This window comes from Rhinopithecus roxellana, chromosome 3, assembly GCF_007565055.1.
Source record: "Rhinopithecus roxellana isolate Shanxi Qingling chromosome 3, ASM756505v1, whole genome shotgun sequence".
NCBI classification, from domain to species: domain Eukaryota; kingdom Metazoa; phylum Chordata; class Mammalia; order Primates; family Cercopithecidae; genus Rhinopithecus; species Rhinopithecus roxellana.
The window spans coordinates 45,638,941-45,666,889 of NC_044551.1; the positions used below are offsets into that span (position 1 = coordinate 45,638,941).

The 27,949-nt window shown below is 35.8% G+C and overlaps 1 long non-coding RNA gene across 1 annotated transcript; it reads left to right on the top strand.

Moving 5' to 3' along the window:
- Window positions 1-300: 300 nt before the first annotated feature.
- LOC104654106 lies at window positions 301-27,700 on the top strand. The gene is made up of 5 exons (XR_746781.1): window positions 301-499; window positions 4,981-5,141; window positions 13,075-13,178; window positions 17,397-17,501; window positions 27,617-27,700. It is a non-coding gene; the product is annotated as an uncharacterized LOC104654106 (long non-coding RNA).
- The last annotated feature ends 249 nt before the right edge of the window (window positions 27,701-27,949 follow it).

Below are 27,949 nucleotides of genomic sequence, written 5' to 3' on the forward strand. Positions count from 1 at the left end.
ATACTTTTATGAATTAAAGCAGCTCAGCAAATTCCAAATAGTATAAGTGAGACATCATAATATCTAGGCAGATAAAAAGGGATCCCTAGAGAATTTCCACCCTGCCCCACAAATGTTTACATTAGATGTGTTTGTGCAGATGAGGGAACCTGCCCAGGGCTTGTCTGGGCATGCCCACAGTGGACTGCAGCCTGACATGCTCACTGGGGCAAGGTGACGGGGAGCCATGAGGAATTCATGCCTTGCACAGGAGAGGAGTCTGCCTTCTTCAGCCTCTATGGTGACCTGGGAATCAATATGTGAGGTGGTGCTTTTTAGCAGGAACCCCTCTCGCTTTGCTAATAGTTTCTTGTTGGTGTTTGTTTTCCTTTTTGCCCAATAGAACCCTGCTCTACTCACCCTTCAGTGTGCCCATGTGACTAAATGTTCCTGGTCATGTGAAAAGGACCCAAGTATTAGTTGAACTATTTTGGCACCCAAACAAGGGGCTTGAGAAATGGTGAGTAAGATGTGAACCAAAACACCCCTTTTTTTCTTTTTACTTCTAATCCTTTGTGTCCTTGGGCTTTTTCTGAGGGTAGGGGAAACTATGCCTCCCCTCTCTCCACTCTCGTCACGTCCAGGGGTCAGGAATGTCAGCCTTTTACTGTTTTTAAGGTATAGACAGGTGAATCAGAGGCTCCCTGCTCCCCTTTTAAGTTCCTCACCCTGTTGGAGGAACCCATTTCCATAAGAATAAGATGTTCTCCCTGCAGGCATCTTTCCAACCCTGCACTTTAAATTTTTCTGCCTTTCTCTACTCTGCCAGCAGTTAGCTTTTCCGTGAGAGTTTTTTTTTTTTTTTTCCTTTTAGAAGACATTTTACTAGGTCAGGAATTATAAGGATCACTGTTTATATTATCTGTAAAGTTTTAATTATTAAAAATGATTCGTGAGGTTGGTTTTAATCTGTAGCCAATCTAGTGTGCTTTGCATTCTGTATGATCAGTAGCAAACTTTGCTGCAGGTCTCCATCTTGTTTTACGTCTTTGAAAGGGTGACCGGTAACCTCATGGTGAGAGGTAACAATGTGTCAGCAGCCCTCACTCTTGGCCCCTCCTTGGCCTTGGCATTCACTCTGGCAGTGCTTGAGGAGCCTTTCAGCCTACCACTGCACAGTGGGAGCCCCTCTCTGGGCTGGCAGAGGCCAGAGCCAGCTCCCTCTGCTTGTGGGGAGGTGCGGAGGGAGAGGCGCTGGCAGGAACTGGGGCCACGTGCCTCCAGGCCAGCACGAGTTCCAGCGGGTGTGGGCGAGGGCTCAGCCGGCAGCACTCAGAGTGGCCCAGGGCAGTGAGGGGCTTAGCACCCAGACCAGCAGCTGTGATGGGTGTACTGGGTCCCCCAGTAATGCCAGCCTGCCAGTACTGTGCTCAAGTTCTGGCCAGTCCTCAGCTGCTTCCCAGGGGATGAGGAGTGTGGGTGCACAGTGCTGGACTGGTGGACAGCTCCGCCTGCAGCCCTGGTGCAGGATCCACTGGGTGAAGCCAGCTGGGCTCCTGAGTCTAAGGGGGACTTGGAGAACCTTTAAGTCTAGCTAAGGGATTGTAAACACACCAATCAGCACTCTGTGTCTAGCTCAGGGTTTGTAAATACACCAATCAGTACTCTGATTAGTTAATATGTAGCTAAATTAGTGGGGACTTGGAGAACCTTTATGTCTAGCTAAGGGATTGTAAATACACCAATCAGCACTCTATGTCTAGCTCAAGGTTTGTAAATTCACCAATCAGTGCTCTGGGTCTAGCTAATCTAGTGGGGACTTGGAGAACTTTTCTGTCTAGCTAAGGGATTGTAAACGCACCAATCAGCACTCTGTGCCTAGCTCAGGGTTTGTAAATACACCAATCAGTACTCTGGGTCTAGCTCAAGGTTTGTAAATACACCAATCAGTACTCTGTATCTAGCTAACCTAGTGGGGACTTGGAAAACTTTCTGTCTAGCACTGTCTAGCTCAGGGATTGTAAACACACCAATCAGCACTCTGTCAAAATGGACCAATCAGCTGTCTGTGAAACGGACCAATCAGCTCTCTGTAAAGTGGACCAATCAGCAGGATATGGGTGGGGCCAGATAAGGGAATAAAAGCAGGCTGCCCGAGCCAGCCGGTGGCAATCCACTCGGTCTCCTTTGACACTTTGTTCTTTTGCTCTTTGTAATAAGTCTTGCTTCTGCTCACTCTTTGGGTCCATGCTGCCATTATGAGCTGTAACCCTCACTAGAAAGGTCTGCAGCTTCACTCCTGAAGCTGGCAAGACCACGAACCCACTGGGAAGAACGAGCAACTTCAGATGCACTGCGTTTAAGAGTTGTAACGCTCACCACAGGGGTCTGCAACTTCAGTCCTGTCAACAAGACCACGAACCCACCAGAAGGAAGTTCCAGACACATCTGAACATCTGAAGGAACAAACTCCAGACATACTGTCTTTAAGAACTGTAACACTCACTGTGAGAGTCCATGGCTTCATTCTTGAAGTCAGTGAGACCAAGAATCCACCAATTCTGGACACAATGACAATGTTTTGTTAGCTTCCACCGTTTTACAATGGCAACTGAGTTCAATCCTGGCTTAGGCAATAAACCTTTTCTGGTTTGTTATCTGGATGACGTTTGCAATTTATTTATTCTTTTCCCCTCAACAGCCTTGGATTTTTCTTTCCCTTAGCCTTTAGGAAAGTTTGAAAGGCAGAAACATCGACTGCTTGGCATAACTAAAATCAGATAATAAGGGATTTTTAAAAATTCAGGAGCACTCAGCTTAATTAAAAGTGTACGTCCAAGTTATAGTCATATTTAAAAGGCCTTTATTTATTTCTTTCCCACACCCCCCCCCCTTGGATTTTGTTTTGCTGGAAAAGGGGTGCTTTTCTCAGTTGGCTGAATTATTTTCTCCATTTTGTCTTGCCACTCGATGCATGCATGAGACTAAGATAACTCTGGGAGGCATGGGACTCCTTGGGAAAAACAGAAGGCACTACTGACCCCATTTTGGGAAGAAATCTGTTTTCATCATGGAACCTCAAGAACTGAAAGCAGATAGATCCCTCTCAAAATCTGCTTTTGCATCCCAATTATGCCTGTTTATTATGCCCTAGAAACAGCATGTTTTTGTCCCCTAAAAAGACCCACCTAAAGACTATAATCTAGTTCAGAGACCGGCAAATGAAAAATTTTGTGGCTGCTGAGTTTTCTTCTGCCTGGTTATGTAGTTACATATGTGTTGTGTTTGTGATGTTTATAAAAATAGTACTAATTCGTTGGCCTAAAGAAAAATAAACACTTGGATCAAATATTTGTTAATGGAAAGATAAAAGCTGTGGTAGCTTTTAGTTCTCGTGACTTTAATCTTTGAGAAATAAAAACAGCCTAAAAGATTATTTGGTAAAATGCAGATGCCATCAAAATGTAAATAGGTGGACTAAATTAGCTGGTCAGATACTAGGTTTGCTAAATGTTTTAAGGTTACAAAATGCTTTTTGAAAGTGATTCAATTTGCTGGCTTCACAACTGGTAATGCCTGGGGACATATGTTACTAACCATGCCCTTAATTGTGCTGGAAGAAGTCAAACCTTGACTGCACCTAGCACATAATTAAAAAAAAAACTTACTAGGTTTTACTTTAAAGGTAATAAGTACTAGGAGTTACCATTATAACATGTAATTGAGACTACTAAAAATATATTTACATTTCAGTTAGGTAAGGACAGTAAAATGTGTTTTTAGTACAAGATTATAAGAAGGCATAGAAATGTAAAATTTTGCCTCAGGGTAAATGGTTATTTTGAATTAAGTAAGACAACAGTAAAAGTTCAAACAAGTTGTGAAGGATTGTAAAAGCTAAAAGTTAACCTTGCAAAGGAAATTCCATGTGTGAACATACTGACTAAATTCAAAGGATGTTGTATGGTTTTTCTGTAAATTCAGCTTTGAAATAAAAGCACAAGGTACTCTTAAAGTACTAAGCTACTCTTCAGCAAAATTTGTAAAGAGCTATAACAGGTTTTTGCTTTTAAAATTTCTGAGTCATCATTTTGGCAAAGTAAATAACTTATGGCAATCTGGAATTCTATTTCATAACATCAAGTATTTTAAATCACTAACCTTAACAGGTTTCCCAAAATCAAACTTCAGTTTCAAAATTGTCTTTCTTGACACCAGACTTTTGAATGCTACAGAAGACACATGCAGAATCAAAAAAAAAAAAAAAAAAAAAAGAGGTTAAACAGGATTATGTGATATATTTTAGGTACATGGGATTGACAAAATGTTGTTCAATCTCTTTTAGGTTGTATTTTTGTGAATAATACTAATATATGTTCCAAAATTTAAGGGATTTATAAAATTCTAATGTTTGAGCATATGTTATCAATCATAATTATAGCTATTATGTTGTTATTGTAAACCATGGAGATAACTAAATATATTTGTCAATCATGTTTCTGAATGCCACTACCCTAGACATTTTGTACTCACAAACCATTGTTGTCTTGTTTTGATCCTCTTCAAACAATGGTTTATAATCAGTTATGGAACTTTGACAGGTGTTCTCAAATGCAAGTTTCTGATGACTTTGGAGATTGTGACATTGGAATAAAGGAAAAACATACAGGACTCATGAAAATTTAAATGTTCATGGATATAAAGCAAGAGTTAACTGAATGGACTGAACTAATAGAAAACTTAAATAATCTTTTTAACTTTTGCTTGGAATATTGCTGATCATTGTTTTGTTTTTCAGAGTCCAGGAAACTTAAATTTTGAACTCTTTATGGCCTTTAATAGTTGAGTAAGTTGTACTCCTGCGAACAAAATTTGGAGCATATTTGTCTCTCTCTGCCTGGCTTATCCAGAATTTGGAAACTAGTATTGCATATTCTTAACTCATGGCAGTATAATCATTTGCATCAGTGCAATAAGAATCCTTTTTTTCTTTTGCAACAGAATGCAATTGGAGCAACTGGTTGTTTTATCAGGCTTTGATTGGAAATGTGTGCTTCTCTTTAAGGAGTCAAGCTCAATCTGCAGAGCTGATGAGAACCCCTTGGGAAAACTGGCCTCAAATGTTTGTCTACACAGTCCACATACAGGATTCTTAACCTGCAGTGAGTAAAGAATGTCACTTTCCAACAGGCTCAGACATCACATGCTCTTGGGACCTCAAGAAGAGACGAGTTTACCCAATTCACAGTTATATAAGGATAAAAACCTAGGCTGGGCTCAGCTTTAAATGATCTTATCTGAGATTCTTTGTGAAACAGATTTTCATGAAAGCCAATCTAAAGGGCCTAGGTAGAAATAATTGTTTTTGCTGCACTTTATGCAAGTAATCAAGCCAAATATAAGATTAAAATCTATTTTGCAAGCAACACACTCTCATTATGATTTGTTTTTAACAGAAATGAGGACAAGACAGAGATGAATTATGATTCAAAACTTACCATCATTAGTTTCTAGACTTATTACTTGTTTTTAAGTTTTTGCCTACATTTTACACTAACCTTGCTTATTCTTGTGAACCAGCCAACCATCTCTGGTTGCAGCTCAGAAAGGACAAAAGGGGATGAGTAATGTAGAAATTTGGATCAATATTTTAGTTCTGAACAATTATCCTGCAAATCCTGCCAGCTGATGGGAATAAATAGGATGCTCATCACCCGGGGGTTTCCTTTTTGGGAAAGTAAAACCAAGGGAGCTAACCAAAGCAACACCCCATGCACCCAAATCTTAACAAGCATAGCTACAGCCACCAGTTATCTGGGTGTGTCACAAGACATCCTTTTCTTTCCTTTGTTGGAGGAGAACTCAGTTCCACAGCTTCACTTTAGCATTACAGCTTGTGATAAGGAGTCTATGCAACTTCCATGCTGAGACACAATTTTGGTCCCAAAGTCATTTCCAAGTTTATGTCAAAGACCTAAGAAAACTGGATCTTAGGGATCCAGAAGACAGACAATAATGAAAGTCAAAAGACACAGCACAGGTGAGCATGACTGATCCCTGCTGATTAAGCCAAGCTTCCTGTTTCATGGATAAAGGTCATGCTAGTATCCATGGCATAAATGAAGTCTAGAGAATTCAAAGGCTATTGCCAGCAGGGGAGATAGGGAGTACATACGAAAGAGCAGTTATTCCCATCCCCTAGGCCTCATGTTAACATAGATGAAAGCCACTTTGACACCCATGGGTGGCACCCTGTCACAGTTGCTGGGACTCAGTAATAAAAAGACAGAGGAAAGAAAGAGGAACAACTCACTTTCTCTCCCTCACACACCCTGGGTATTTGCTAGTAAAAGGAAGGAACCAGGCACACATGCTCCCCTATTTCTAGATGAGTAGCCATTCAGCTTTAGTCTGCACCCTTTTAGAGCACATTCTGACCCCCTGGGACCCTTCTGAAAAAAATGCCTTCTTTTTTCCTTTTTCTTCCTCTGTCCTCTATTCACTGATAGGTAGGTAATGGTGTCACATATCACGGGACACTTCCCTCAGATGCATCCTTCAAACTGGAAGGAGTTAATTTCTCAAACTGTAGACTAATTGATTTAGGATTAGGTTCAGGGGAAGGGAATGCAGAAACCTGACATGCCAGCAAAAGGGTAAAAAAAAAAAAATTTTTTTTTTAACCCATTGGGCTTTTGGCCTCTCTCTCCCTGTGCAAACTGGTAAAAGGTCTCTGGACTTTCAAGTTGTCCTTACCCACTCCTTGTTTCATTTTGATACATATTTTCTAATAACCTCTTTGTCTCTTCTCACTTTTAGGCCATCAAACTCCAAACAAAATGCAACTGGAGCCTTGGATGATGACCTTTTTTTTTACTGGGAACCCTGAGATAGGCCTCTGAGGGAAATCTGACTACCATTTTCCCAAAACAGCTTCCCTGTCAGCAGGAAGCAATTAAGATTGGTCTTCATCCTTATCTTTATCCTTATTCTAATGGCAGTTAGAGGTATTTCTTTAGAGGGGGGAATGGGACAGTCAAATGCCTAGGCAGATAAAAAGGTGTCCCCGGAGAATTTCTGACCTGCCACACAAGTGTTTACATCAGATGCTTTTGTACAGATGAGGGAAACTTCCCAGGGCTTCTCTGGGCATGCCCACAGTGGACTGGAGCCCAACACTCACTGGAGGAAGTGAGTGGAGCCATGGGGAAGTCATGCCTTGTGCAGGGGAGGAGCCTGCTCTCTTGAGCTCCTGTGGTAACCTGGGAATAAATCTGTGAGGTGAGGACCGGTTAGCAGGAACCCCTCTAGCTTTGCTGAAAGTTTCATTTTTTCTTTTTGCCCTATAAAGCCCTGCTCTACTCACCCTTCAATGTGTCTGCATTCACAAATTTTCCTGGTCATGTGACAAGAACCTAGGCTTTAGCTGAACTAAGGAGAAAATTCTGCAACATAAGATCTAAGAAACTATGCCTGGATCCATTAAATCAAATTGTTAAAAAGCAAATAGAAAAAGTCTTCATAGCGCTAGACAAAAATGAAACATTATACATAAATAAGTTATAGTTTGAATGGATTGTCAGAAACCATGACTAGAAGACAGTGAAGCAACATTTTCAAATTTCAGAGAGAGAGAAAAAAAAAAAAAAGAATAAAAAAGAAAAGAAGACATAATAAAACACCTGTCAGTTTAGTATACTATACCCATTGAACATAATCTTCATTAGAATGTAAAGTAGACATATGCAGGTGAACAAAAAAATCAAGAGAACAATAGTTATGTTCTACATGAAATTATAAAGGAAATTTCTCAGGCTGGGTGGAAATTATACTAGTGAGAAACAGATTCGAAGGACTAAAGGAAGAGATGTTAGACTGGCAAATTGAATTTTTAAAAGCCAGATCTAATTTCTTATCATCTACAAGGATCCACTTTGAATATTAAAAAAAGGTAATAATTAAATTGTTAGAAAATATACCTCAAATAAAAAATGAGCACATGTAGCTTGGAGAAGATATATTAACATAAAAAGGACTTCAGTAAAAAGAGTATTATGCATAGTGATAGAAAAATTTATCAGAAAAATAATATCAATTATAATGTATATATCTAATAAGAGAGCCTCAAGATATTTGAAGCAAATCTGACAGAATTAAAAAGAAGAATGGATGAATAAATTCACAATTATAGAAAAAGATCATACACCAGTTTCTTGGTAATTGATACAACCACTGGGGAAATAATAAGAAAACAAAAATAAAGACATAGATCCAAATAACACTTTGGACTAATCAATATTTCTAGAAAACTGCAGAGTCAACATTGTTTTCCAGTGTCCATGTATATTCACCATGGTAGACCCTTTACTGTACATAAACCTAATGTTGATAAGTTTAAATAGATTAACAATTTATAGAGTGCATTATCTCTATAGAGTGTATATCTCTGATTAGGTTACAATGAAACCTAATTAGAAATTACTGACTGTATTCTAGGAAAACAAAGTTCTTTTAAATGATCCATTAGTCAAAAAGGAAAACACTAAACTGTAAATTATATGAAAAGAGAGTTTAATTTTGCACATTGTTTTGTTCCCAGCGCCTAGAAGAGTGACTGACAATTAATAAATGGTTAACAATTATTAATATAAGAAATGCCCAGGGGACAGAGAAATAAATGATAAGGAAATATACCATGATTTTTCATGAGAAATAAATGATGAACAGGTTTTTCATGAAAGATGTAACAGAGACCCAGCATGGGGCAGGATGGCAATAAACATTGGTCTATTTCCTAGGAAACACACAGATTAATGGCTAAAAACACATGCCTACGAAAGACAATACTTAGAGTTTCCAATCAAGACTCTATTACAGACTCTATAAACTAGAGCAATATTCTAAAATTATTGATTCTTTAGTTTCCTAATAGAAAAAACTTAAGAAATAATAAAGTTTTTTTGTTGTTGCTGTTGTTGTTTTTATAGCAAGCTTAATTGAAGTGATTTGTGTTAAAGTGTTCAGTACAGTAACTGTTTCAAAACAAAGAAATCAATGAATAACACTATTATCACAATTATATGCTGTTAATGCCAGGAAGACTAAACATCTGATTCCTAACATCAAGGTCTGTAAGACTGTGTGAACTTTGTAACCTCACTTAATCTCTTAGACATATGTTTCCTTTAAAGAAAACATGGGGGGAAAGAGTATTTGTATGCTCTGGAGCAATTTAGAAATCACTTCTTGGGGGAAAATGGCTAATATAATATTAATATTAATATCATTGTGATTAAATGGTTTAGGAAGTTCTACAAAGAAAATAAATCAATTTAGAGAGTAAATGTAATCTACAAATACAGTAACTCATTTTATCAAAGTATTTTGGTGTTATTATGGATTTTTACACAGTGAACAAAACACACTTGATTTTCTTTAGGAAATGCAATACTATTATTAGGAAATGAGTAGATAGAGGCTTAGCCCTATTTTTGAAATGACTCTCTAAGGTCTTACAAATTGAAAAAGCAAAACCCAAAACAAAAAAATTAATTTGCAAAAGTCAGTATTATCTATAGGAATTAACAAAGAAAAAGACTCAAAACTGAATATTTAATGTGTGAGTTTGTGAGGTTTTTTGTTGTTGTTTGTTTTGTTTTGTTTGCTTTGTTTTGTTTTTTTGAGATGGAGTCTCACCCTGTCACCCAGACTGGAGTACAGTGGCACGATCTTGGCTCACTGCAACCTCTGCCTCTCGGGTACAAGCGATTCTCCTGCCTCAGCCTCCTGCGTAACTGGGACTACAGGTGTCCACCACCATGCATGGCTAATTTTTGTATTTTTAGTAGGTACAGGGTTTCACCCTATTGGCCAGCCGGGTCTCTAATTATTGACCTTGTGGTCCACTCACTTTGGTCTCCCAAAGTGCTGGGATTACAGTTGTGAGCCACCGTGCCCAGCCAAGTTTTTTAATATTTTGTTATTTTTGTTACTTTCCTTTGTCTCCACTTCCCCTCTCTGAATTAAAATCCACACCTTGATTTGTCAAGAAAATATGTAGTGAGTACTCACTATGTATAAACCTTTATAGAGGAAGATGGTAATCACTAATGTTTTGTTGATCAAAATAATTATTATGATTTTGCAGTAACAATAACTATAAATGGCATTTTGAGGTATCTGCACAAGATATATCAAATGAAAATAATCTGAAATTTCAAAGATGTGTCGTTTCCATGCAAGATCTCAAAATCCCTGAATTTCACACACAGATTCCATGAACTCCAAGTTAAGAACCCATGATCTGGATGTTTGACAAAATACCTTCAGCAGGAATAATGAAAGCCCTGACATTTCTGTGTGCATAAAAACTGGAAAACTGGCCAGGTGCGGTGGCTCACACCTGTAATCCCAGCACTTTGGGAGGCCGAGGGGGGGCGGATCACTAGGTCAGGAGATTGAGACCATCCTGGCTAACTCGGTGAAACCCCATCTCTACTAAAAATACAAAAAATATTAGCCAGGCATGGTGGCGGGCGCCTGTAGTCCCAACTACTTGGGAGGCTGAGGCAGGAGAATGGCTTGAACCTGGGAGGCGGAGCTTGTAGTGAGCCGAGATTGCACCACTGACCTCCAGTCTGGGCCACAGAGCGAGACTCCATTTCAAAAAAAAAAAAAAAAAAGAAAGAAAAAAATACCTGGAAAACTTTAAAAATAAGAAATCACTAAATCTTTATAAAAATCGATGAGTTAGGTGTGTATTAGCTTATATCACAGATAAGGAAACTGCGACATGGGATGGATAAATAATTTGCTAAAGTCACATAGATTGTGAGTGGGAAACTGGAAGTGATTAATGCTTCAAAAACTACACTAAAAGGCTATTTAAAAGGCTTTTTCACAGATGCATTTATTCTCTTCTACATAATTAGTAATGAAGTTTTAGTAATATCTATAGCAAAAAGAACCAAGTTTAGGTTGTTGTACAAAATGGCAAATGCATGGAGGGTCAGTTATACCACAAGAAGTTTTGTGAATACTCAAACTCACCTACTAATGGCAACAGTGAGAGAGAATGTGGAGGTCATCCTGAAGAGACAACACCATCTCACCCAAGTCTATCAAATCTAATCTCTCCTGTATTACTTTCTCATTTTTAATTTAGTGTTTTTCATATGCTGCTATATATATGCCATTTTGCACTCTATATGATTTGGGAAGATTTTCTTTAAACAATAAAACAAAATTATTGATCACATCCTTGACATTGAGTGATCACATAATTTAAACGAAATAACTTATCCTTATATAAATGAAATAATATTCTCCCTGAAAATATAGAAGATTAATTGGTGTGTGTGTGTATATATATATATGTATGTGTATATATATATATATAATGTTTTTAATCAATATGTATATTCAATCTGAGAATTACTTTTTGATAACACAGTATTCTTGAGTGTCAGGTTGTTCAAAGGATCTCAGACTTCTACAAGTCCAGTCTGAAAATGTAATCTTTGGAAACACAGGTATTAACAGGTTTTCAAAATATTTGAGTGTTAAACAGAATTATTTAATAATAAGTTATTAATATTTATATATAACATACAGCCATTTGGGATATTAAATATTTTTATTTTATCTTTTGTGGCACTATGAAAGAGTGGAGTCTTTCATGTCTATCACATTACCTTTTTAGAAGACACTAAATAAATCTAAAAATAGTAATTATAATAACTAGTCATCAGAAGCTATAGGTTTTCAGATGTTAAAAATTATGACTTAGTCACCTTCATGGAAGCATTTAACTGAGCAAGACACTTAATGTGAAATTCATATGTCGTTACCAAAAACTGTCATAAATCAACGTGCTTCATTACATTACTGCCACAAAAAAGTGGCTTAGGTGAAAAAAAATCTGTTTTCTGACATAATTCAGTAACCCGTTTTAACATTTGAATGTTCTAAAAAAAACAAATCCAGCTGGTCATGTGTATCTCATAGATTCCAGTTCTTTTCCACTGTAGACTGACTGCAATTTGGAAATTTGGATTTGTCAACCATGAAAAGAATGAGATATGAAGATACTGTCTGAGATAGTTGGTCCTTCCGAAATCTAACAGAGCAACAGTCTAGATATACTGAGGAATGATAGCTATATGTTAATAAATTCCATATTTGTTCTCATAGGCTCAGTGTGATTCAGCATAGGAAACTCATAAAACATTGCTATGGCCTTTAGAAGACTGAAATGCAAGTCTCCTTGAGCAACAGGCTACTGAAGAGATCTCAGACTCTTACAAGTCCTGTCCAATAGTGTAACACATTTGTGTATATCCTATATCCAATAACGTAACTAAACTTAAACTACCCGACAACTAAAATTATTTGGTAAAGCTCTTACACTTCGTCCACCCTAAGATAAAATAATGCTTGTTAAATTTCCATTTTAAATAATAGTTTGGTTATTGGCTAAATTTTAATGAGCCATGATCTTTCTTTAGTAATTTTTTAACATAAAATTATGCTAAACAAGGTATGATATACAAACAATACTTTAATTTCTTAGGCTTCTTTTTATGATGCACTTTGCAATTTAAAGATTAAATGTTTATGCTATAAATTCAATAAGGTCATACATATGTAAAACTTTCTATAATAGTCTCAGGATTTTGAGGTGGCTTGAGAGTCAGATGTAAGGAAATTCTATATAGATTAGACTGTGATTAGTAGACTGGATTTCTTTTTTTTTTTTTTTTTTTGAGATGGAGTTTTGCTCTTGTTGCCCAAGCTGGAGTGCAATGGCATTATCTCGACTCACTGCAACATCCGCCTCCTGGGTTCAAGCAGTTCTCCTGCTTCAGCCTCCTGAGTAGCTGGGATTACAATAGATTGAATTTTATCAAGGAATATATTTCTTCTAGAAAAAGTAGATATACTTTCAAAGATACATTAATGTACACGAGAGCGTGCCTGTGTGCTCAATAGAAAGCTAAAAATAAAGAGGTTATCATCTAATGGCACAAAGTTTTCATCTTTCGTAAGCTTGCATTTTCTTTTCTTATTAAACACCATCTCACCTTTCTTTTTCAGGAAACACTTTCTGAAAATGTCAGAACTCTTAAAAACATGGATGAGGAAAGGACTAAGGACTGCTTTATGCTTGTCTTATGAATTTTAAAAGATGTAATTTAAAGGTACTTTAAAGTGATATTTGTGCCCTTGTAACTGATTCAAAGTAGACTGCTAAGGACAATAAGTAGTAAGAGTCTACAAATATCAATAAATTATGAGAAAAATGGTCCAATGGTGCTTAAAATTGCATTGTGATTTATTAAATAACACATCGAACAGCTCCACCTGTAACATTAAGATTCCATTTGAACATATAGAAAATATATTTATTGCAACCTGAAGTGATTTGGAAAGTATGCTGGGAAGAAAATATATTTACAAGTTAGTCTCAGAGGGTAGGTATCCTGTAGCCAGATGGAATAAGGAGAGAGGGAAAGGAGATTTTGGTCAAAGGGGGAGCACAAGCTAAGGAATAAAGCCACAAACAATGATTAAATTAGGTAAAGTGCAATTAGCTGAATATTGCATAAGCGTACATATGGGAAGGAATGGAAAAAGGAGTGACAATATGAAGCTAAAGGGTTTGGAGTGTTCCAGATAATACTAGGCTTCCTAGCCTATTATGAGAAATCTTAATTTAGAGTGCAATAGATAAGAACTCTAAGGATGTAGACAGGACACATCTATGTTTTTGTTAATGGACTGAAAGTGAAAGATGCACTGAAATTGGCAGATGGAATAAAAATGTGATAGAATTGAAATTAGAAAAATCAATTAGCCTAATTTCATTGATACTTAGAGAACATATGAAAAATAGTAAATCAGTGATATAAATCTTTTCTAATTCACCAGGGTGAGTGAACAAAGGAAATTGGATTTCAAAGTATTCATGACATAGATGCAATAAGCTTTCTCAGTCAGACATAGCCAATTGACGAAGGGAAAATTTTGAGGATTGTAAAATGTCTTGCTTGTAGACTAATAGGACATCAATAAACCATATGAGCAATAATTTGAAATCGCTTTTGTAAGGTATCATGAAGGTAAACCCTGTTTAGAACAAATTAGATTTCAAGTACTTGTGACAAATGCAGTTAAAAATGCCTTTATGCAGCTGGAAAATTGTTGCTTAGCAGAAAAGCTTGTGCTGGACAAATAGATGTCCAAATTGAATAGATGTTTTCTTAAGCTGAACTAATTGAGACAAATATCCTTATTAAATCAAAAAAAATAAAAATTGAAATAACTTACTTATGACAGGGTAAATAATTTTAATATACACAATAAATATGTGATGTATATGTAGTAATAATAGTGCTATTTTTAAATTATATTTTACATAGTGCTATTTTTAAATGATTTTTCAATTATTGTTGTTGGTCTGTGTTATTTTAATCATCAAAGCTGTTTGATTTCTGTTTTTGTGTTTTTTGATTTTTTTAGGTGAAGTCTCACTCTGTCTGTCGCCCAGGGTGGAATGCGGTCTTAGCTCACTACAACCTCCACCTCCCGGATTCAAGAAATTCTTGTGCCTCAGCCTCTCGAGGAGCTGGGATTGCAGGCATGTGCCACCACACGCTGCTAAATTTCTTGTATATTTTGTAGAGATGGGTTTTGCCATATTGGCTAGGCTGGTCTCAAACTCTTGACCTCAAGTGATCTGCCCTGGCTTCCCAAGTCCAGTTGATTACTGTTTAAATAAAAACTTACAAAGATGTTCCCACAAATACTTTATCTTACAATTTACTGAACAATAGAGGCAGTGAAGATGTTTTTCAGAAAGCAATTTGATCCTGACATTTTCTTCTTATAATCCTGTGCTTTCCTCACGTTTTTTTCATATTAAAAGTAATAGTTTTTGTGATGGCACCTAGGATTTGTAACAACCTGTTCCCTCATTTCCTGCATGACCTTCTTTATGTCACTTCTCCAAATGCAAAGTATACTCCCTCAGTGTCATTACATTGTTTGATTTCTGCCCTGTCCCCTCACCTTTCTATGTGTTTGTTTGCATATGCCCATCTCCTAGTCACATTTTATCTGGTTAATGCCAACTTGACTTTCAATGCTGTTCAAGATTTACCTCAATCTCAATGTTTTCTCTTTATATTCCATGCACGCTTGACTTGGCTGCCAATCCTCGTGGTTGCCAAGAATCCCAAATTATCTCTTTCAAAAATGCAAGGCAGGAAGGAGGGCAGTCAGGAAAGAACAAAGAAAGGAGGGGAGAGTAAAGAAGAGAGAAAGAGAGAAAGAAAATTAAAATTAAAGAGGAAGAACTTCACACTGAATTAAAATTGGTAATATTCAGGGATGATTTCATGCTAGTCATACAGTGATAAATATTAGTCAAATTAATGAATTATTCCAAAAGATCGTGAATTGTAAAAATTACTCTGAAGCATTTTAGGAATATTACATTGAAGTAGGTATGCAATTTCAAAAGAAACTGGACTGTAAATATAGCTATCGTGTGTACCTATGGACCAGAATATGATATTTTGCTTAAGTTTGAAGTGTTACCATGACCAACTTGCTCTTATTTTAACCTAGCAAATTTTCTGCAGAACTTAAGATTATGTAATATCTGAGTTTTCCATTTCTCACAACAGTTGGAATTCTATTTTATTGAAAATTACACAATAAAATGTTAAAAAATATTTGTTCTTGTGGTTGTGTAATCTTATGCCAAAGTCGATAAATTATTAAATTAAAATCAAACCCACTAGGCACAACAATTTGAGAAAAATGGTTATTGCAACATATACCATTTAAAGGGTCAATGCCTTTTTAATATTATAGTGAAGAAAACTAACCATACCAATTATTTAATATACCAAGAATACAAAGATATAAAATCTTTTTCTCTCATATATCACACTATCTGATGTATTTAGCTGTGATGACATTCCAGAAAACATCACTTTTTAAAATTTCTAAGATTTTGTTATGCTGCTAAGAAATCAATTTTTTCAAGTACTGTAACAAAATCCCTAAATGGGCTTTATGAGAACTATTTTCAATGTGATCATTAATCATATTTTATTTATCATCCATACATAGACGGTAGCTTATCTGGTATTCCTAGTGCCTGAAGTGAAGAGTAACACACACACACACACATACACACACCCCAATACCCATTTAATTTATAAATATATAATCATTTGTTTTCAAATATTTATACTGATACTTGCTTGTGTACTTATTTGTAATGTGGGTCTATAAAAGAGACTATTTGCTTTCTGTTAAATGGAAGCATAAAGCAGTGCTTGTCAAAAATTCAAAATCAACTTGCTTTGTCGATATTTTCAGATGTTTTTGGCTCAATCTGATGACAGCATCACTGCAGTAAAGGGATCCTATTAAAAGGTTTTAAGTAAAGATAAAAAGTCACCAACGGGAAAAAAAATAAAATCAAGGAAATAAACGGAAAATCAATGAACATGTGAAATGTAATGTCAATTTATATAATAATAACGTAGTATGCTATAAACATCACAGAATGTAAAATTAACAAGAATTCATTGAGGCAGAACAATTTCTATGTGTTCAGAAGTCAAGTCTTTGACGGCTAATTTTTATATTACTTCATTAAAATATCTCCACTGAAGCAAAATAATTGCAAATCTTTTTGAATGAAATCAGTTTATCTTTAATTTTAAATAATATTTGGAATAGATGGCATAGTTTTGTCACAAAACATAGCTAACATCAATGTAGCATTACAACTTCAAATATCTTTGGAATTATAGATCTTTTTTGAAATTGCAAAGTTTTACTTTGAAATTATTGTTAATATTTATGTTGCAGAACCACAAATGTAGAAATGAAATTATAAAATCTACAGATAATGTTTTATTTTAACCACATATATGTTGCGATAGTTCCAAATAAATGAAAGGTTTACTGATTTATCATTTTCAACATTATTACATTATTTAAGTAATATTAATCATATTTAAGTAAAAATACCTGAAGTCATAAAATTAATTTAATAATAATGTATAATATATTGTCAATATCTTCTATTTTTATAAAAACACATACCAAGGAAGCAGCAGTGTGTATTTTTTATTTATTTTAAAAATTAACTTTTCAATAAATTATTTAGGAAATGTGCTGAGACAAAGAAGCAGTCGTCACTGCACACAAACAAGAAATCAATTGTTTTTTGGAGAGTTTATGATGTGTGAGAGCTAGTGAAGTTACATTAAAGAAGAGCATATAAAAAAATCCAGCTCTTTATATATTGTAGTACAGTTTCACTATAAATCTCTAAGATTACACTTTAGACTAAGCCACATAGTCAAACTGTTGTCTATTTATTCCTTTTGAAGATTGGAACTCCCACAACTTTGACAGACTAACTCCTCAGAAAACATTATTCTTTGACATCAATATGTTTTGCACAAAATTGAATGGCAAGTGAAAGGCATCAAACAGTGAGAATCTAGAAAACAGTGCATGCAGAGGAAAGCTTTGCTCAATACAAATCACTTGCATGGGACATTCTTCTATAGTGACTTTATTATATATGGGAACAGAGAGGTAATATGAAATGGAACATGGCACAAGCAAGCACAAATATTCAAATACGTGCAGGAACAACTGGATGTGATAAAACATTACAAAAATTATAAAAATGACAGTAGGAAAAAGACTATATATATAATATGTTTTTTTTTTTGAGAATAAAAGATAGTTTCATTTCATTGGTGGACACGAGATGGGTTGATGCAGGTGGATACCACTCTTTTCAAAGAATACATGAACAATGTCTAAAATAGATACCAAATATTTAAATTCTTTCTATGTGAGTTTCAAGGATAGAGAATAATAAAACAACCAAATATACATAATATTCCAGTAAAATGATTCGTTGGGGCTTACAGAAAGTGTAACTAGAGAGAGACATTAACTTATATCTGATTTGTTTCTGGCTAATGTTGTGACAGGAGTGTAGCATTTCCATTCTTCTCAGTTTCCTATCTCACTTACCTTTTGGAAGGACATGATTTCATATTATAATTACTCTGTCTCTTTCTTTCTTTACTCATTTACCCTACTTTACTGAAAAATCTCAAACATCATAGAAACATGCATGTCTTCCTTCTCCAAGTTTGAAAAGAAAATAATGTAAAAAGCTTTGTTTTTTTTGTTGTTTGTTTGTTTTTTGTTTTGTTTTGTTTTGTTTTGTTTTGTTTTGTTTTTTTGCCCTGGCATTTATATAATCTCCCATCTCAATACTCCCATATCAGTATTCTACCCATCTTAGAGCAAAAATGCCTCTTAAAAAAAAGGACATCGCACTCAGTATGGTGGCTCATGCCTGTAATCCCACAACTTTGGGAAATTGCACCACTGCACTCCAGCCTGGGCGACAGAGCAAGACTCCATCTAAAAAGAAAAAAAGAAAGAAAGAAAAAAAAAAAAGAAAAAAAAAGGTACATTGCTGATTCCATTTCAGCACCACTCAATTACCATTCTCTGTCTCTTATTTGTCTTTACCAAATGCCACATCTAGCATATTCCCACCATTCCAATGAACACAAACATGACATTCTCAATATCAAATCAAATGACCACATTTTATTAATATTTTACTCCACCAGAAACTATGAAGGATATAACTAATTTGTCCATTTTGCTCTAAGCACATATCTGTATTCATTTTGCTAACCCACCACTCTTGATTGTTCCCTTACTGAATGTTTGTCTCTTCTTAGTATCCTTTGCCCATTCTACTCTTTTAAAAATACTGTTGCAGTAACTGAGGAGTTGTTTTTGATTCCACTTCTTTGTCAAACTAAAGTCAGTTCTTTCAGGCTTCTGGATTTTGATATCAAATATGTGTTTAGCAGTTCAAATTGTATGTATGTATATTCCAGCTCAGATCCAGAAATCTATTTCCTTCTTTTCATTCTCACTTGGATTCCTCAAGCAATTTAACATGTTCTAAATATTTCTTTAAAAGTCTTCCATGTTTATTTAGGTTTCAACTCTACCCACAGAATAGACTAATTTAATAATTTTATACTATCCTTGGTCTTTTGCTTTATATGGTCTTCTACATCCAATAGAAGGTTGTTCAGTTCAACCTTAAAAACCTATTGCACACTTTTTAATTATCTGAATTTTCATCAACACCATGGTAGAAACCTCCCCAATACGGAGCTTTGTAATAATTGATCTTTAAATTCCCACCATGATATGTTATTATATATTCTCCTCAAAATGAAAAAATAAAAAGGTTTACTGTAAAACATGGTTAAAAAAAACATTGATTTCTCTGCTTCAGGAGTTTCCTTTTCTATAGGAGATGAAACTAGGTACAATAATTTGTTATTTTCTTTGGAGAGATGTCAAGGCATGCTCCACACCTTCTGAAACTAGGTAGATTGTATCACATACACTCTGGACCAACATACTTGCTACTTTCTGATTTGATCTGATTGACATGATGTCAACAATATAGTGGAACAATGTGATATTCTTGTCATGTACAGTCTCTTTGGACTATGTCAGACAAATGGCATGAGAGTTAACACAGTCCTTGAGCTAATTCATAAATGTATATTGTTACCATTTTACATAAATGTAATCGTTGAAGCCCTTATTTTCTCATAGGGGTAGGGGAAAATTGCTATTCCCAGATTAATGTCTGTATGTTATGAATCTGAGTGAGTGCCAATCTACTTGAACAAATAAACATCTGGAAGAGAAGCTGTAATTGTATCTATGATTTTCTTGAATTTGCATTCATTTACTTTTATTCTCCAGGGTGCTTTTGTAAGGGTCACACCGGTAAATCAAAAAGAGGATGTAATAAGGGAATATCACCTGTGTCATTTATTCAAGAATATCCAGTCTCATATTTCCCCCTGCCACAGAATACTATATTACTTTTGACACAATATGTTGAGTAGGAAGCAGCACTTATTGATAATTCTACTTGCTCTTCTTCACTACTGCAGATCTCACCCTACTAATCAAGGAACAAATATGAACTTTTTTTTTCAGCTACCAGAATATAATGTTTATTCCAATTACACATTTGTGAAAAAGTGAAGTGAAAATAAGTCTTTGGAGCCACTGAGACCACTGTAAGCCCAAACTATGCTAGGACATTATTTATTACTTGAAGTCCCATTAGCTGCATTCTTAAAGGTGGATCTCTTTGTATCAATGTCAATTGGATTCCAAATCGAACAATTCTCGAAACGTTTGAACATTACCCTATCTCAGTGTTGGTTACCTGAATAAGAACGATAGTTTTTGCGTTTCAGAAAGGACTACTATAATCATCACCATATATACACGCTTGTCATGGTAGTGCAAGAGCCTTTCTCTGGACAATCTGGGCTCTCTTTCATTTAATAGATTCTGAGTCTACAATGGTTGGAGAACAGGGTAAGGGAACATGACTTTTCATAGGCGTGACTACTTTTAACTCCCGATCTTCCATTTTTAATTTTATATTTAATAAAACATTCTCGTAGATTGAACGTTTCTATTATTGATTGAGACCATATGTTTAGCCCCTAGGATCTTGTCGTCTGTTAACTATCTCTGTAGTTCTCTAAGAATCACTTATTTTCCCAACCATCCTCCCTTCCTCATTGTGATAATTGCACCCACCTTTCTTCTGATGGTTAAGTGCTGCCATCTGGTCTCTGAGACATCAGAATTCTATCATTCTCATTTCTATCATGGAAAAAAGTTACGCATCAATATTTTCTACTCTCAGTCCTAATCTGCAAAGCAGGTTGCCTACGTGTTTCTCAGAAATACTGTTGCTTCACTCGCGATCGCATTTCTAATGGCTTTGGTGGATGGAATGTCCTTTGGAACTTTCCCATAAAACATACTCCTCTTGTTGATTTGTTAGACTTGCACAGCGTGCCATATTTACATGCTCACTTTCTCTGTCTTTTAAATTGTACTTACCTTATCTGTCATGACAGTTCTGGAACTCCTACTTGTCCTGCTTTCTCCACATTGTTAAGATAAATACTAGTAATGATGCAGTGTTGCATCCCAAAGCACTAGCCAAAATATGAACTACTACTTTCTGGGAGAGTGCTCACAAAATGACAACTTTTTTTCTTATCCAACTTTTTTTTTTGCTCCTCTTGATCAAGTACTTACAGGATATAATCCTAATCATGTTTATTTATTTCCAAAAGGTATATGTTGACTTGTTATTGCTCCTATTTGGAAAGATAACGCCTTCTCTTGGAATACTTCGCATCTTCCAAATAGGGTATATTAGTCTGTTTTCACACTGCTATAAAGATACTACCTGAGACCAGGTAATTTATAAAGTATGAGGTTTAATTGACTCACAGTTCTGCATGAATGGGGAGGCCTCAGGAAACTTACAATCGTGGTGGAAGGCAAAGGAGAAACAAGTGTCTTCTTCACAAGGTGGCAGGAGAGAGAACACTTTAAAAACTATCAGATCTCATGAGAACTCTCTAATCTTCATAAGAACAATATGGGAGAAACAGTCCGCATAATCCAATCATCTCCCACCAGGTCCCTCCATTGACACGTGGGGATTACAGTTTGAGGTGAGATTTAGATGGGGACACAGAGCCATATAATAGAATTATATTGTGCGTTTACCGTAGCTTTGTTCTAATGGTAAGAGGGGAGGTAGGGGAAGGCAGTGAGTGAAAAGAATGTACTCTTATAAGGAATTCTCTTCATACAAGTTAAACTCTATTTTCTAGCTCTAAAATTATAGGATTGGGTCACCACTACAGAAGGATCAGATGTACCATTCAGTTTTGTAATTTGAAAATCTTCAACATAAATTGTCATCCGATTTCTCAATTCCCCATACTGTTCCAATTAATGCCATGAACTCTTGGTAACAGACATATTGGAGTAAAACTTTAACCTCAGAAGTTTGCTAAAGCCTTGGACTAGAGGCCTAGCTTCTTCTGTATTCTTGATTAGTAAGAGTCTATTTATATGCTACCAGGACTTCCTCTGATACTTGCACTTTGTATTTAATTACTGATCAATTACTCTCAGTGTTTGATTATCCCCAGCATTAGTTATCTAATTGTTTTGCCATGATTACAATTTTTCCTATACTTCAAGACATGCCATTTTACACTTGTCAGTGCATTTTTATTCCACTGGTGAATCATCTTAGTTAACCACCAATGGAGCTTTCAACAACTGCACATTTGTAACACTACTACTGTCAAGGCTATTCATGGTCCCCTACCACAGTGAAAGAGAACTCTTTGTCAATTAGTCTGTGAGTAATTCAAGAATTCCACTTAACATCTGTTTGTTTGGACCACTTCTGTTCCCAACTATTGGTAGTTGAATTCCCCATGAAACAGACTCTGAAACAGAGATATTCACACATAAAAATATTAGTGAGGAGTTTTTCAGGCCTAACAATGTGAGGAGTTAAGGAAGCAGAATTGGGCAGAGGAGGAAGTTGGTTGCTGATAATGTAGTCATACAAAAGTAGTTGGTTGCCGATTCATGGGTATGGAGGCCTCAGTCAGTTTCATGGGGAGCTCTGAAGCTGGAATGGTCACACAGAGTTGCCTTGAATTGAGACAAGAAGTCTAGAGCCCTTTAAACACTCATTGACCTGTAGTTAGATATACGCTGCCAACAATGAAGAAAGACAATTCACTTCAGCTAAGGTCAGTGTTTGGAGCGAGATTTAAACGCAAAAAGGCAGTTCTTAACATTTCCAGTAGCTATGGAAGGATTGTTTCATTACTGAAAGCAGAGAATTAGAAATGTGTGGAGCAAATCAAAGTGCTGATTTCAAAAGGCAAATCATCACCACCTTATATAAAAATTTTCCTTTCTTCACAATTGCATTTTTACATTGTCTAATTTTCCTTTATTTTTTATCTGCCATAAAATATTGATCTTTCTTACTTGTTTATTTTGTCTCCCTACACTACATTATAATCTCCAAAAGAACAAAGAATATTTTTTATTTGTTAAAAGCTGCTAAATATAGCAAATAAAATGTATTTCCCACACAGTATACAATAAATAACTATTAGTACTGACTGTGACTAACAGAAACACTTACACTAGACTATAATAATTTCTCTGATAATATTATGCTAAGTGAGCAATAAAGCAGTTAGGAAGAACACTCCTCAGAGGGAGCTGGTGTCTTAGTCTGCTTAGGCTTTCATAGAAAACTCCAAAGATCTGGTGGTTTAAATAATAGAAATGTATTTCTCACAGTTCTGGGGCTGGAAAGTCCAAAGTCAAAGTAACAGTTGGTGAAATTTCTGCTGAGGGTCTTCTTCATGGTTTGTAGACAGCTGCCTTCTCACTGTGTCCTCACATGGTGGATAGAACAAGATTGCTATTTCCTCTTTTTCATCTTACAAGGACACCAGCCCTATCATATTAAGGATCCACCCTTATAACTGCATTTTACTTTTATTACCTCCTGCTTATATTTCAACATACAAATTTTGGGGAATAACAAACATTAAGTTCATAAAAGTTGGGTTAATGTATAAAACTTCCTGAAAGAAGATTGTAAAAATAAACTTTCTGAATGAAGTAACTTTTTTGCAGCCATTTGCTGGTACATGTTTAATAACTGACACTTGGGGACAATGAATGTTGGTTGATAATTTATGCTTACGAGTAAAATAAAGTAAAACAATAAAAATGTATGTCAGACACAGTAGCTCATGCCTGTAATCCCGGCACTTTGAGAGGCAGAGGTGAGTGGATCATCTGAGGTAAAGAGTTCGAGACTAGCCTGACCAATATGGTGAAAACCCATCTCTACTAAAATACAGAATTGGCCAGTTGTGGTGGTGCATGCCTGTAATCGCAGCCACTGGGGAGGCTGAGGCAGCAGAATCGCTTGAACTCAGGAGGCAGAGATTGCAGTGAGCCCAGATCATGCCATTGCACTCCAGCCTGGGCAACAAGAGTGAAACTCCATCTCAAAAAAAAAAAAAAAAAAAAAAAAAAAAAAAAAAAAAAAAAAAGTATGTCAAAACTACACTTGCTTATTAATGATGTGAGCAACCGATTTGTTGAACCAGATATTTGTTTTGGGAGACTGGAAGACTATTTCCTCAATATTTTTGTATGTATTGGCAGTTGTAAAGACTACAAACACACTTTCCATTTAAGTTTAATCTGCTTTGTAAACATTCACTTCATACTTTCCTAAATCTAGACAGTCAAGAAACTGAATTAATCCAACCCTGCTTTGATATTTGCTGATTTCCATGGTAAAAATAATATCACTATGATCAATTTCAAACTACCAAATAGATGACATTGATTTTGAAGGTAGAAAGAGTACAATATTACAACACAGCATATTATTTTCAACATGTGTGTGTAATAAACATAAATAATAGTAAAATGAGGAAAATCATCACAAAGTCATTCATTTTAAGTATACGTTTTGTTTTAAAGTAATGTTTGCTTATAAGTTATCTAATTTAATACTTAGGCTTTTTTAAAAACTGGGTTGCACAACCCCATCAAAAAGTGGGTGAAGGATATGAACAGACACTTCCCAAAAGAAGACATTTATGTAAACCAACAAACATATGAAAAAAAGTTAATCATCACTGGTCATTAGAGAAATGCAAATCAAAACCACAATGAAATACCATCTCACTCCAGTTAGGATGGTGATCATTAAAGAGTCTGGAAACAACAGATGCTGGAGAGGACGCAGAGAAATAGGAATGCTTTTACACTCTGGGTGGGAGTGTAAATTACTTCAACCATTGTGGAAGATAGTTTGGTGATTCCTCAAGAATCTAGAACCAGAAATACCATTTGACACAACAATCCCGTCACTGGGTATATACCCAAAGGATTACAAATTATTCTACTATGAAGACACATGAAATACATGTTTATTGCAGCACTATTTACAATAGCAAAGACTTGGAACCAACCCAAATGCTTATCAATGATAGACTGGATAAAGAAAATGTGGCACATACACATCATGGAATACAATGCAGCCATAAAAAAAGTATGAGTTCATGTCCTTTGCAGGGACATGGATGAAACTAGAAACCATCATCCTCAGCAAACCAACACAGGAACAGAAAACCAAACATCGCATGTTCTTGCTGATAAGTGGGGGTTGAACAGTGAGAACACATGGACACAGGGAGGGGGATATCACATACCAGGGCCTGTCAGGGGATTGGGGGAAAAGGGGAGGCCTAACATTAGGACAAATACTTAATGAACGTGGGGCTTAAAACCTAGATGATGGGTTCATAGGTGCAGCAAACCACCATGGCACATGTATACTTATGTAACAAACCTGCACATTCAATACATGTATTCTATAACTTAAAGTAAAATAAAATAAAATATAAAAAATAAAATACTGTGTTGCAAAATTACTGAATATTGAACAGTTGGCTCTCATGGACTTGGCTCCAGCACAGCGCTGCTTTTTTTTATGAATAAGGTAACCTGGTGGGGATACTAACACTAGGTAAGGTGAAAAATGGCAAGAAATGCATTTTCATGGATGCATCATGCACGGATATGAAAATTCTTCAAGACATAACACGGAATATTTGATGTACTTAAAGCAGTTCTGTATGTATAAAGAGTCACTTTTTTGCAGAATATGATAAACAGGAAGTGGGCAATCAATAAGGGCCTCATATGTAATATTAAGAACTATAGTCTTGGCTAATTTATGTTGTGGTAAAAAACAATCCTCAAAATATCAGGATATTAAAACAATAAAAAGTTAATTCTTATTCTTTGTATATTTCTACTGCTGGTCCTCAAGGGGCTCTGCTCATTTTAATCAAATAGGTGCCAAAGCTGCAGCAGTCCCCAGTATCTTTCCCTATAACCTCTGTGGTATTGGGCCTCAAGTGTTCACCACGATGAAGGAGGACATCTTAGAGAACTGTACCCCTGTTGTTAGATGGAGTCCTACAAAATCCAGACGCATAACTGTTTTATGAGTAAATTGCCAATGCCAATCACATGATATAAAATTAATGTGGTGGGTGCCAAAGGAGAGGCAGACTATGTATGTTAGTGAGATCTGATAGTGTCTGCCACAACACTTAATAATTTTTGGAGAATTTTACCACGGGCTTGACATTTGAATATTCAGTTTAAACTACTTATTTATGAAGCAGTTATAGGAATAATTAGGAACTTTATGGAAACTATGTTTTAATTAACTTTCTAAGTGGTGAAAGAGTGAATTATTCATAAATTACTTCTGGAAACAGGACTCTGCTAAAACGCATATAAGTGAACTTGAAGCAGCATCTCAATTTGTGCAATATGATAAAGAAAAAAACTATTGGATCCAGAAAAAAATACACCATCACTTTTATTTATGGCTAATCCAGAACTTCAGGAAACTGACTACTATTTGTGCACATAATGTTTTTATTATGGATCTATCTGGGGCATATGGAACTTACAGTCCACTCAAAAATGGTCAGTTTCACTCATGCCCAATCCCATATATATTTTAGGGTAACTTTCCTGGTCCAGTTAAGTTAGACCTAGACATTTTCACCTGACAAATCTGAGTAAACTTCTGTGGAAAAACCTGACCATTTGCCTAGAATGAATCTCTGGGTAAGGAAGATGCATATAGTCCTATAATTTACTGTACTTATTTTAACACCTTGTCTTAAAGACACACCACAGGTTTATAACTGGATTTTTTTTCCTTCCTGAGCCACTTGCTATATAGCTTACTCTTCTCTAGCTCTAAGGAGACTTCCCCATACAGACTAGGTCAACAGATTCCTTTCCACTGGCTCGTGGATGGGTTTGGCTACTGAGAATCAGTAAGACAAGATCAAAATTATAGGGAGTAAGGAGTAGGTAAAGGTGAAGTATTTATTTCCCTACTGATTCCCTTCCAAGCTTCCACATGTTAGTCACATTTCTCTACCAAATGGTAGTTATTGTGGGGTTCATTTAACTTCACTTTCCCCCTACCATAGACACAAAAGTTCCCTGCTTTCATTCACCTTCGGATATTGCAAACATTTAAACATAAACATTCCTCAAAGATAATTTTTCCTTCCAGGACAATGACTGATACACCTTCTTGAGCTTGCAAAGGTAAATATGACTCTGCCTAACATAGTATCCCTGCTGTACTCTTACTCAATGGGATGGTTACACAATGAAATGAATGAGTGACTGCACTTATAAAATTCACATTGCAGTATGAGCTACGTCTTCCTGATGGTGGCCTTTTAATGTCAAATGAGATAATATATGTAAAAATGTTTTATAAATTTTTAAACATGATAAATATTATTTTGTGTGAATGATAAATGTAGCTATGGGGTCTATTGACTAAAAGATAAGTACTGCTCCTTCATGAATCAAACCATTAATTCCTGATGGTGTTTAATTGTTATCGAACATATTTTTCTTCACAGGAGCTGTCATTTAAATGTGCTTGCCAACGAGCTTGTTTATCAAAACATTCCAGACCCTTTCAAATTCTCATTTACTTTGCTTCTTGTTTACCACACCCATAAATTTGTATTACCAGCATATTTAACTATCAGGCTATTTTGGAGATTGGAAAAAGAAGACCTGATTCATCATGTGCAATACCTCACACATCTGTCATTTCTATTCTACTGAAATTTGGTAAGTTCAGCCTCTTTTTACTTCATGTTTGAAAAATTGTAATAGATTTTATACTGTTCTCACTGCTAAACTTGCTACCCCTATTACCATATAGACACTCATATTCATCTTGCATAATACCACCAGATTATTCTTTTTCCATCTATTTTCCTGGATATTTGTCCTCCACTTTCCTGTCTTTTTTTCTGTATTTCATTCTACCCATCTTAGTGAATAAACGTCTCTTCAACTC